The following is a 14,082-nucleotide window of genomic DNA, read 5'->3' as shown; positions in this document are numbered from 1 at the left end:
CTATCAAATTACACGTGACATTTTTAACACAGAACTAGGACAAACAATCCAAAAATTTATATGGAACCACAAAGGACCCTGAATCGCCAAAGCAATCCTGAGAAACAAAAACCAAGTAGGAGGTTTAACCCTCCCATACTTCAAGAAATATTACAAAGCCACAGTCATCAAAACAGTGTGGTACTGGTATCAAAACAGACAGACAGACCAATGGAACAGAATAGAGAGAACCCAGAAATAAATCCTGACACCTAGGGTCAATTAATCTTTGACAAGGGAGGCAAGAACATCAAATGGGACAAAGAAAGTCTATTCAGCAAGCATTGCTGGGAAACCTGGACAGCTGCATGCAAAGCAATGAAACTAGAACACACCCTCACACCATGCACCAAAATAAACTCCAAATGGCTGAAAGACTTAAATATGAGACAAGACACCATCAAACTCCTGGAAGAGAACACAGGCAAAACACTCTCTGATATCAACCTCATGAGTATTTTCTCAGGTCAGTCTCCCAGAGCAACAGAAATAAGAGCAAAAATAAACCCATGGGACCTAATCAAACTGAAAAGCTTTTGCACAGCAAAGGAAACCCAAAAGAAAACAAAGAGGCAACTTACAGAATGGGAGAAAATAGTTTTGAATGATGCAATGGACAAGGGCTTAATCTATAGAATATACAAGCAACTTATACAACTCAACAGCAAAAGAGTCAATCAATCAATGGAAAAATGGGCAAAAGACCTGAATAGACATTTCTCCAAAGAAGATATACAGATGCCCAACAAGCCCATGAAAAAATGCTCAACATCGCTGATTATAAGAGAAATGCAATCAAAACTACCATGAGATATCACCTCAAACCAATCAGAATGGCCATCATTAATAAGTCCATAAATAACAAGTGCTGGAGGGGGTGTGGAGGAAAGGGAACCCTCCTGCACTGCTGGTGGGAATGTAAACTGGTACAGCCACTATGGAGAACAGTTTGGAGATACCTTAGAAATCTATACATAGAACTTCCATATGACTCTGCAATCCCACTCTTGGGCATATATCCAGACAAAACTCCACTTAAAAGGGACACATGCACTGGCATGTTCATTGCAGCACTATTCACAATAGCCAAGATATGGAAGCAACCTAAATGTCCATCGACAGGTGATTGGATTAGGAAGAGGTGGTATATATACACAGCGGAATATTATTCAGCCATAAAAAAGAATGACATAATGCCATTTATAGCAGCATGGGTGGATCTATAGAATCTCATCCTGAGTGAAATGATTCAGAAAGACAAAGACAAATACCATATGATTTCACGTATACCTGGAATCTAATATACAGCACAAATGAACATTTCCACAGTAAAGAAAATCATGGACCTGGAGAATAGACTTGTGGCTGCCTGGCGGGGAGAGGGAGGGAGTGGGAGGATCGGGAGCTTGAGGTTATTGGATACAACTTGGAATGGATTTACAATGAGATCTTGCTGAGTAGCATTGAGAACTATGTCTAAATACTTATATCGTAACAGAATGAAGGGTGGAAAAAAAGTGTATACATGTAAGTGTATCTTTGCCCCCATGCTGTACCTCGGAAAAATAAATAAATAAATTAAAAAAAGAAAAGAAAACCAAAAAAATATCAGTTATGATAAAAAAACTTTAAAAAAATATTATACCACTTTAATACAACAAAAATAAGTTTAGATTTATTTGCCCTTTGTAAAAAACAAAAACAAAAACAAAACAAAACAAAAAAACTCCCAACATACAAAAGTCCAGGACCAGATGGCCTCACAGGCAAATTCTATCCATCATTTAGAGAAGAGTTAACACCTATCCTTCTGAAACTATTCCAAAAAATTGCAGAGGTAGGAATACTCCCAAATTCATTCTATGAGGCCACCATCGCCCTGACACCAAAACCAGACAAAGATATCACAAAAAAAGAAAATTACAGGCCAATTTCACTGATGAACATAGATACAAAATCCTCAACAAAATACTAGCAAACCAAATCCAACAATACATTAAAAGGATTGTACATCATAATCAAGTGGGATTTATCCCAGTGATGTAAGGATTCTTCAATATCCATGAATCAATCAATCAATCAATGTGACACATCACATTAACAAACTGAAGAATGAAAACCATGTGATACTCTCAGTAGATGCAGAAAAAGCTTTTGACAAGATCCAACACCCATTTCTGATAAAAACCCTTCAGAAAGTGGGCATAGAGGGAACCTCCCTCAACATAATAAAGGCCAAATATGACACACCACAGTCTCAATGATGAAAAGCTGAAAAAATTCCCACTGAGATCAGGAACAAGACATGGATGTCTTCTCTTGCCACTACTATTTAACATAGTTTTGGAAGTCCTAACCACGGCAATCAGAGAAGAAAAAGAAATAAAAGGAATCCAAATTGGAAAGGAAGAAGTAAAACTATCACTCTTTGCAGATGACATGATACTATACCTAGAAAATCCTAAAGAAGCTACCAAAAAAAAAAAAAAAAAACTGTTAGAACTCATCAATGAATTTGGCAAAGTCACAGGATACAAAATTAATACACAGAAATTGACTGCATTTCTATACACTAACAATGAAAAATCAGAAAGAGAAATTAGGGAAAAAAAATCCCATTTACCATCACATCCAAAAGAATAAAATACCTAGTAGTAAACCTACCTAAATAGACAAAAGGCCTGTACTCTGAAAACTATAAGACACTGATGAAAGAAGTCAAAGATGACACAAACAGATGGAAAGACATACTATGCTGTTAGATTGGAAAATCAATGTTATCACAATGACTATACTATCCAAGGCAATCTACATATTCAATGCATTCCCTATCAAATTACCAAGGACATTTTTTCACAGAACTCGAACAAAATATTTTAAAGTTTGTTTGGAAGCACAAACAAACAGAAGAGCCAAAGCCAGACTGAATAAGAAAAATGGATCTGGAGGAATCAGGCTCCCTGATCAGACTATACTACAAAGCTGCAGTCATCAAAATCATATGGTACTGGCACAAAGACAGAAACGTAGATCAATGGAACAGGATGGAAAGCCCAGAATTAAACACACACACCTACAGTTAACTAATCTATGACAAAGGAGGCAAGAATATACAATAGAGAAAAGACAGTCCCTTCAATAATTGGTGTTGGGAAAACTGGAAAGCCACATGTTAAAAGAATGAAATTAGAACTCTTCCTAACACCATACACAAAAAAACTCAAAATGGATTAAAGACCTAAATATAAGACTAGGTACAATAAAACTCTTAGAGGAAAACATAGGCCAAACAATCTCCGACATAACCCACAGCAATATCTTCTCAGATCCACCCCCTAGAGTAATGACAATAAAAATAAAAATAAATAATTGGGACGTGAACTTAAAAGTTTCTGCACAGCAAAGGAAACCCTAGACAAAAAGAGAAGACAAACCACAGAATGGGAGAAAATATTTGCAAATGAAGGGACCGACAACTGATTAATCTCCAAAATTTATAAACACCTTCTGCTGCTCAATACCAAAAAAACAAAAAAACCCCTATCAAAAAGTGTGCAGAAGTTTTAAACAGACATTTCTCTAAAGTAGACCAAAGATGGCCAAAACAAACAAACAAACAAACAAAAAACATGAAGAGATGTTTAAATCTCTAATTATTAGAGGAAATGCAAATCAAAACCACTATGAGGTACAAATCAAAAGCAATACATTAGTCAGAATGGCCATCATTAAAACGTCTACAAATAAAAAGTGTTGGAAAGGGCTTGGAGAAAAGGGAACCCTATTACACTGTTGGTGGGAATGTAAATTGGTGTATCCACTGTGGAAAACAGTGTGCAGATTCCTAAGAAAACTAAAATTAGAATTATGTTTTGATTCAGCAACCCCACTCCTGGGCATCTATCCAGAGAAAACCATGACTCAGAAAGATACATGTACTCCAGTGTTCATCGAAGCACTATATACAATAGCCAAGACATGGAAACAACCCAAATGTCCATTGACAGAGGAATGGATAAAGAATATGTGTGAATATACACAAGGTACTATTACTCAGCCATTACAAGGAAAGAAATAATGGCATTTGCAGCAACATGGATGGTCCTAGAAGTTATCATGCTAAGTGAAATTAGTCTGACAGTGAGACACTAACATCAAATGCTATCACTGACATGTGGAGTCTGAAAAAAGGACACAATGAACTTCTTTGCAGAATAGATACTGACTCACAGACTGAAAAGCTAATGGTTTCCAAAGGAGAGAGTTTGGGGGTGGGGGATGGGCTGGAGGTTTGGATGGAAAAGCTATAAAATTTGGTTGTGATGATCATTGCTCATCTATAAACGTAATAAAATTCATTGAATTATAAAAAATGTAGACTTGCCATTTGACCAAACATTTCTACTTATAACCAAAAGAATTGATGACATGAGTGAATTTTTTAAAAAGCTATACATACAATGGAATATTACTCTGACTTAAAATGAGGTATTGATACATGCTACAGTGTAGATGAACCTTGAAAACATCATGCTCAGTGAAAGAGTTCAAACACAGAGTCCACATATTGTATAATTCCACTAATATGAAAAAATCAGAATAGGTAAAACCATGGAGACAGAAGTGAGGGTATTGGTGCTACAGTCTAGGGGAGATAGAGGAATGAACAGTGACTGATTAATAGGTACAGGGTTTCTGTTTGTGGTGATGAAATATTCTGAAACTAGATATAGTGATGATTGCATAGAACTGTGAGTATTATTGGATTGTACAACTTAAAATGTTTTAAAAGACAAATTTTATATGAATTTTACAACAAAATATATGTAACCATGAAGTGTATATTTTTTGTTACTAAAAACAAGTGAGAGGAAGAAGCTCTGCTTATGAAATTGGCACTGATTGTAGCTCAAAAGCTGGAACTGGATGTGAGGTATTTCTATCGCTAGAGCTGATGTTAGAGCTTTATTTCTGTGTGGATCTGGCATTGGACCTGTTGCAAGAACTGGTACAAGAGCTGGCATGGCAGTTGGTGATAGCTGCCTCTATCTCTGGATTTTGTAGTAGTGATTGTACTTGAGCTCTTTCTAACTCTATATTGGAGCTAAAACTGCCCCTCTACTGGTTCTAGATGTGGAGTTTGGTGCTTGAGTTGGCTTTTCTTCTAAATGTGCACTGACTCTAGCTCTGGATCTGACACTGACTCTAACTCTGAAATTAGTTTTGGAGGTGGTTTTAGCTCTAGAGCTGGCACAGGAATTGATAATAGAGTTCTGTCCTTGTAGTTGGTGGTAAAAAAATGCTGAAGCTGGCCTATCATTGTTGGTGGTAGAGGTGATGGAGCTGTTCAACAACATGACTACTTTTCAATGTGATTTTCCACAGACAGAAAACAACCCATTGCCTTTACGAGAAGCCCAAGCCAAACATCCCAGGAAGTGTTCCTAGACTAAAGCCCATCAGATGAGTGAACTGAGGCTATTCTCTGCTTCTTTTCTGTGTGGCCTTGGCCTATCCCTCATTACAACAGCCACCTCCAGCATTCCTGGCCCTCTGGCTCTGCCTCAGTGAGCTTCAGGGCTCTGGGTGTTGCTCAAGGTCTAAACCAAGCATGTTGAGCTGTGTGTAGTCCATGTGCACCTTGGAAATAAAAATATGGAAGCTGACATAAATCCTCAAATGACTAGTCCGTATTGTTGCTCAATATTGAGGAGAAGGTGCTGGGGGGAAGCAGGAGGGCAGCAGAGTCAGAGGAACCCTCAGGCAGAGATCTATGAAGCAGCACCCACATACTCCTTACCCCAAATTACCCATAATGGGAAGTAGCATAAAGCTACTTCCTTCCTTGTTTCCTTCCCAAATTATCCATAATGGGAAGTAGCATAAAGCTACTTCCTTCCTTGTTTCATTCGGCAGCTGGAAACTGAAACATGCTCACTTCCCTTCCCCCACCTCACATATCACTCTCTGACCTAGAAAATTACCCTTGAAGAGAGCCAAAAATTGGTCTGGAAGGCTACTATCTACCTGCCTGATCAGGACCTGATTTCCAGCTTGTCTCTGCAAAGGCCGCCAACTTAGCTGGAATGGTATTTCCTCTCCCAGAGCACACTCCTTGTTCCATTCAGGAGTTGGAGTTTCCTGGATCCACCACAGACCCTGTGAGCTTCCAGCAGGGGTAACAGGAAGCATGGATTTTGAGAGGAGAATCACCCAAACACCCCCTTACAGGCAACTGGGGCAAAAGTATGCTCCCATGTCTGCAGCCCCAGCCCCTTAGGCTCCACCACAGTGGGCTCCAGAAAATTTGCTATGCTAGCCCCAGCCACCTCCAGGTGAGAGCAGTCATGAGGGTGAGCACTCAGCTGATGCAGCTGACCAACACACTGGCACCATTGCATACCTCCATTCCCAAATCAGATCACATAATTCTTCCTTCTCTGACCTCCTCATCTCTCTCCCCACAGCCTCATCCTGAGTGAGTATTGGACCTAGCAACTTGCTTCTAACTGAAGATACTGCAAAATTTCTGGGATGTCCCTCCCCAGGATGCAATTAGAAGTTTGTGGTTTCCATTTTAATCACTCTCTCCTGTGTTACCCCTCTTTCACCTCTCAATATCTCAATTCTCTGTCTCTCTCCATCCCTCCCTGCCCTTATCCTGCCTTCATTCCCTCACACTTTATTTTCATTACAGCACTTGCTATTTTCCTTTATAAGCATTTTTCTTGGGTTTTTCCCCATCTGCCCTCCAGACTGTGAGCTACTAGGGAGCAGAGACCACCAGGATGTGGCACCCAGGGGCTTACATGGCTTCTGAACAGGGTGAGAGTGCTCAGAGTACAGTAGCTGAATGATTAAATCAGAGGATCCAGAGCCCACTCCCCATGTATGGGCAGCTCACATTGTGGATATGGATGCTAATTATAAAAATGAAAGTTGGGTGGGAGGCAGGAAGTTACTCAGTATGACACTTGAGTTTTTCATCCCTTCCCACATTGCTCCATTTTGTGCAGGAAGTACAGCCAACTTCCTGGTGGTCAGTGCACTAACTATAGTCCAGGCAATAAATCAGAGAACGAAAAACACAATTTTAATGCAATCAGGCACTGGTTCCTTGGGCCCTCACAGGGCAGAGAAGTGGGGCAGGCAGGCTCCAGGACTGATGAGAGGGACCTCCATTCTCCCTTATCTCCCTGTTACCCTCCACTGGCCCTGGATGTCCAGTTAACTCATAACACCTCTTTACCAAGCCTGGTCATTTACCATGGCCCCACTTACAAATGAGGGCCCTGAGGCTCTAACCAGGATGGGCATATCTGAATTTTGACTGAATTTGTGGTCCAATGCTTGCCTCAGTTCTGGATTATACCAGGACCTCAGTCACCCAAGCCCTGGAGCTACTGGATGGCTTGTCAACCCAGCTACTCAGTGCCTGGGGCCACATATGGGATGCACAAGACATCCAGGATAGATAGCTGTCACTAGGATTCCAGGCCCTGAGGCCAAGTCTGGAATGCCCAGGATGCTTGGGATGAAAAACTAGTCACATAAGAATTTGGCACTAAAGCCAACACTGGAATGCCTGAGATAGAGAACTGACTGATCTGACTCTCCATCACCAAAGCTATGTCCAGGACATCTGAGATGAGAGGTTGGTTGTCCCAGCATCCAGGCACCAAGACAAAGTCCAGGATGCCTGGGATTAATAGTATTCTCAGCAACACAATGTCTGATGCCAAGTCACATGGAAAGCTTGGGACAGCAAGTTCGTGACTGCAGTGCCCAAAGCCATATCCAGGACACCTGAGATGACTGAGTGGAAACCTGTTTGACACAATAGCTTATTGCCTAGGTCATTCCTGGGACACCTGTGAAAAATAAAAAGCCAAGGTCAAATGACAGTTGGCAGGACAGTTGATTGACCTGGTAGCACCTTGCTAAAGGCCAAATTCAGGGCACCCAGGATGCCAGGAAAACAGCTGGTAAACCTAGCAAAATGACATAAAGTCCAAGTTTTGTATGCCTGGGATGAACAACCTGTAGACTTAGCAATCTAGTGTCAAGGCCAAGACAGACTGATACACCCAATCAAGGCTGCTAATTGACCTGTCAACTTGTTCCTGAGGTAAAGTCCAGGACATCTCAAACAGCTAGTCATCCTAGTAACCTGGTACATGATGCCAAGTTCGGGATACTGAGGATACCTGGGAAAGACCATTAAATGACCCAGAAATCCCTGAGGTCAGGTCTGGGATACCTGAGATACAAGAATGAAGTTTGTTGACCTTGAACAGTGGAACACAAGTCCATATCAGAGACTACTGTGACAGCTGGTCAACTCAAATAGCACCCAGAATCTCAGTACCCAAAGCCAAGTCTAGGATAAAAAGGATCCAAAGCTGACAGCACTGGCCAGCCTTGTGCCTGAAACAAAGTCCAAGACAATTTGATATGACAGCTAGTTGATCTGAAATCCAGGTGCCCAAGGCCATGTCTGGGACACCCAAGACAGATATCTGGTCAACCCAATAGCCCAGTGCTGATGCCAAGTCTGGGAATATAGTAAGCCTGGGACAGACTGGAGTTCACCTGGGAGCCCAGCACTCACGGAAAAATCTGGATGCCCAGGCTGGACTGCTAGTTGCCCTGGCAAGTTCATATGTGGGGCCAAGTTTGGGATGCCCTAGAGGACAGCTACTCAACCAAGTAACCCAGCACACAATGCCAAGTTTTGGGTGCCTGGGATGGAAGTTGGTCTACTCAGCCATCTAGTGCCCAGTGCCAGGTCCAAGACATCCTTAATGAACAGATGGTTGACCTGGAAGCCTGGCACCCAAGGCCATATCTGAGATGCTCAGGATTGACAACTGGTCAACTCAGCAGCCCAGGGAAATTTTGGATGCCCAAGAGGGATGGATGTTCTTCTGGCTGCCCAGCACCCAAGGCCAAATCTAGGATGTATGGGACAGACAACTGCTAAACCCAGCAGCTTGGCATCCAAGGCCAAGTCCAGGACTCTTGATACACCTCTGCCAGACAGCTGTCAAAATCCAAAAGCCCATCCCCAGAGCCAATTATTAAATGCCATGATACCTAGAATGGACAGAGGGTTGACCCAACCAACTAGTGACCAAGGCCAATTCTAGGACATTGAAGATGCATGGGATGTACAACTGGTCACCTCAGGAGTTTGGCACTGAGACCAAAACTGAGACAGACAACTAGTCATTCTGACAGACTTGTGCCAAGTTTAAGTCCAGGATGTCCAGTATAGATAGCTGTTTGACCTGATAGCCCAGAGCACAGGCCAAATCTGGGATGATCCATCATGTCTGGGACAGACAGCTGATCAACTCAAGAGCTTAGTGTCAAGGCCAGGGCCAGGATGCCCAGGACCTACAACTGGTTGACCCATCAGCCTGATACCTGAGGCTGAATTCATCTCTTGGCATGAGATGTCCAAGATAGACAGCTGGTCATTTGGGAACCTAGTGCCTGAGACCAAATCTGGATTGCTCTAGACAGCCTGAGGCCAAGTCAAAAGTGCCTTGTATGGACTGCTGATAAACCTAGAAGCTAATTACAAGTCACCCAAGAGGGAGAGATTTTTGGCCTGGAAATTTGGTGCCACACACTGAGACCAATATGCCTGAGAAGGAAAGGCACCTGAGGCTATATGCTGCCTAAAAGAGACCCAACGTAGGACAAAGGACACATGTAAATTGAAAGTAGGACATAGAAAAAAATATTTCATGACAATGGAAATGACAGGAAAGTGGGAGTTGCAATACTCATATAAGCAAAATAGACTTTAAAGCAAAAGCCATAAAGAAAGATAATAAATACATGATTTAATGATAAAAGCATCAATTCAAGAAGAGGATATTACACTTGTCAATATATATATCTAATATAGGATAATCCAAATACATAAAACAAATACTAACAGACATAATAGGAGAAACTGAGGGGGATACAAAAACAGTAGGAGACTTTAACACCTCACTCACACCAAAGGACAGATCTTTGAGACAGAAAATAAGCAAGGCAACAGAGATCCTACATGACACAATAGAATAGTTAGATTTAATTGATATTTTCAGGACACCACATAAAATAAAACAATATACATTCTTTTAAAGTGCACATGGAATATCCTCTAGGATTGACCACATGCTGGGAAACAAAACTAACCTCAACAAATTTAAGGGTATATAAATTTTTTCAAGCAGCTTCGCTGACCACAATGGCATAAAACTAGAAATCAACCACAGGGGGAAAATTAGAAAAAACTGACAGCATGGAGACTAAAAAACTATTAAAATACCACTGGGTCTATGAGAAAATCAAAAAGGCAATTAAAAAGTACCTTGAGACAAATGACAATGAAAACAGAAACATACAAAACCTGTGGGATGTCACAAAAGCAGTTCTTAGTGGGAAGTTCATAGTGATACAAGCCTAGCTCAAAAAAGAAGAAAAGTCTCAAGCAACTATCTTCCACTTAAAATAATTAGAAAAAGAGAAAAACCCTGAAGTCAGCAGAAGGAAAGAAATCATAAGGATCAGAGAAGAAACCAATAAACTATAGATTAAAACACAATAGAAAAAAATCAATAAAACTGAGAGCTGATTCTTTTAAAGGGTAAACAAAATTGACAAAACTCTGGCCAGACTCATGAAGAAGAGAGAGAGAACCCAAGTAAATGAAATGAGAAAGAAAAAGGAGAAATATCAATGGGTACTACAGAAATTTAAAAAACATAAGGAGAATGTTATGAACAACTATTAGACACCCTAGAAGAAATGGACAAATTTCTAGAGACTTACAACCTGCCAAAACTGAATCAAGAAGAAATAGATCAATTGAACAGACGAATTACTAGTAATTAAATTGAATATAAAAAACAATCCCCACAAACAAAAGTCCAGGACCAGATGGCCTCACAGGCTAATTCTACCAAATATAAAAGGAAGAACTTACACCCATTCTTCTTAAACTTTTCCAAAATTTTGAAAAAAAGGAACACTCCCAAAGACATTCTATGAAGCCACCATCATCCTAATACCAAAACCAAAGATACTACCCAAAAAGAAAATTATAGGCAAATATTTTTTATGAATATAGATGCAAAAATTCTCAACAAAATTTTAGCCAACTAAATCCAACAACACATAAAACATATAAAAAAGACCACAACAAAGTGGGATTCACATGAAGTTCTCAAGGATGGTTCAATTCATGCAAGTCAATGTCAAATACCACATTAACAAAAGATAAGTGAAAAATCACACGATCATCTCAATAGATGCAGAAAAATCATTCGACAAAATCCAACATTCATTCATGATAAAAATTCTTACTGGAGTTCCCATTATGGCTCAGTGGTTAGCAAACCCAACTAGCATCCATGAGGATGCTGTCCCATCCCTGGCCTTGTTCAGTGGGTTAAGGATCTGGTGTTGCCATGAGCTTTGGTGTAGGTTGCAGACGTGGCTCAGATCCCACATTGCTGTGGCTCTGGCGTAGGCTGGAGGCTACAGCTCTGATTGGACCCCTAGCCTGGGAACCTCCATATGCTGCATGTGTGGCCCTGAAAAGACATAAAGACTGAAAAAAAAATTCCTACCAAAGTGAGTATAGAGGGAACATATCTTAACATAATAAAAGCCATTTATAACAAACCCACAGCCAATATAATACTCAATGGAGAAAAGTTGAAAGACTTCCTGCTAAAATCTGGAAAAAGACAAGGATGCTCACTCTCACCACATTTATTTGACATAGTATTGGAAGTCCTAGATGCAGCTATCAGACAAATTAAAGAAATAAATAGTTTCCAAATTGGAAGAGGTAAAGTTGGCACTCTATGTAGATGACAAAAACTATATGCAGAAAACCATTAGGACTCCACACAAAAATTACTTGAGCTGATCAAAAATTCAGCAGAGTAGCAGAATACGAGTTTTTTTTTTTTGGTTTTCATTTTTATTTTTTATTATAGTTGATTTACAATATTCTGCCATTTTCTGCTGTGCAGCTAAGTGACACAGTTATATATACATTCTTTTTCTCACATTATCCTTCATCCTGTTCCATTGCAACTGATTGGCTATAGTTCCTTGTGCTATACAGCAGGGTCTCACTGCTTATCCACTCCAAATGCAGTATTTTGCATCTACTCATGCCAAACTCCCAGTCCATCCCACTCCCTTCCCTTCCCCCCTGGCAAATGCAAGTCTGTATTCCATGTCCATGATCTGTTTCTGTTTCGTGGATATATCATTTGTTCCATATTTTATATTCAACATATAAGTGATATCATAGGGTGTCTGTCTTTCCCTTTCTGACTTTACTCACTATGAGAATCTCTAGTTCCATTGATGTTGCTGCAAATGAAATTATTTTGTCCTTTTTTATGGCTGATAGTATCCTATTGTATACATGTACCACATCTTCTAAATCAATTCATCTGCTAGTGGGCATTTAGATCGTTTCAATGTCTTGGCTATTGTGAATAGTTCAGCAAAGAACATACATGCTCATATATGACTTCAACAAAAGTTTTGTCTGGATATATGCCCAGGAGTGGGAATTGCTGGATCATATGGTAGTTCTACCTTTAGTTTTCTAAGAAATTTCCATAATGTTTTCTCTAGTCAGCTACACACATGTCACCAATCTTAAAATTTGTCACAAACGAGAAGCTTCCTGCTTCTTAATTGCAAAGTGGATGCCAGCCAGTGAGAGCACACTGGCAACAATGTTGGTTTCCACAGGAAATCAACCATTGCATTTTATGTATCTGTGCTTCTCACATATAAATTATGTTAATGACCAGTTAGGATGCCATGAGCTCTGTGTGCACTAGACTCTGGCAGTGGGCTCAACTAGCTTGCAACATACTAAAAAGGTGTTTTAAATACTGGAAAAGGTGCTCTATTCACAACAGTTAAAATGCATGGCAGAGCAAACTAGGCTGCTACCCTGGGTCATCAATACTGCAAATGACACAAAGTAAAGTGAATGCCAGTCACTAAAAGCACACAGCACTGATGTTGGTTTCTACAGGAAATAGACCATTGACTTTTTTTCACCTGGGCTTCTCGCACAAAACTAGGGTTATTGACCCCTCAGATGCCAAAAGTTTTCTGTGTTCTAGATTCTGGCCATGACTCAAATAGCTTTTGACACACTCAAAATGTGTTCAAAATATCTGAAAAGGTTGATTTGGTATGAAAATGCCCCCTGTAAACTATAGCCAATACAATGGGCTCACTAGACTCCTACCCATATGAGAGAAATCTTACAAAGATCCTAAAAAGAGGCTTCCCGCTTCTCACTTGCAGAATAGATGCCAGTTGCTGAGAGAACACTAGAAGAAATGTTGGTTTCCACAGGAAATCAACTGTTTCCTTTTTTCCTCCTGGCACTCTCACATATAACAAGGGTTATTGACTAACTTAAGGTGCCAAAATCTCTGTGTGCACTAGTTTCTAGCAGTGGGATCAACAATATTGCAACACACTTAAAAGCTGTTCTAAATACTAGAAAAATCTTATTAGTTATGAAAATGCCCTCTCTTTACTATTGTCAAAATTCAGGGCATACCTAGGTAGGTGAAATTGTATTTCACCAATCTTACAATTGTCACAAAGAAGAGGCTTCCTGCATCCCACTTGCAAAGTGTATGCCAGCCACTGAGAGCACAGCAGTACCAATGTTGGTTTCCACAGGAAATCAACCTTTTTTCCACGTGGGCCTCTAGGATAACTATCAATATTGACAAAATTAAATGCCTAATGCTTTGTCTGCACTAGATTATGACAGTGTGATCAACTAGATTGCAATACACTCAACATATTCTCCAAATCTGGAAAATGCTGATTTGGAATGAAAAGGTGCTCTCTTCACTACAGTGAAAATGCAGGGCCCAGTTAGCTAGGCTGCTAACTGAATGTCAGCAATTTTACAAGTATCGCAAACAGGAGTCCCTGTTATGACTCAGTAGTTAATGAATCTGACTAGTATCCATGAGG

Source organism: Phacochoerus africanus, chromosome 4 (assembly GCF_016906955.1).
Source record: "Phacochoerus africanus isolate WHEZ1 chromosome 4, ROS_Pafr_v1, whole genome shotgun sequence".
Lineage (NCBI taxonomy): Eukaryota > Metazoa > Chordata > Mammalia > Artiodactyla > Suidae > Phacochoerus > Phacochoerus africanus.
The sequence above is the reverse complement of the archived record's forward strand: the minus strand, read 5'-3'. Positions refer to the sequence as shown.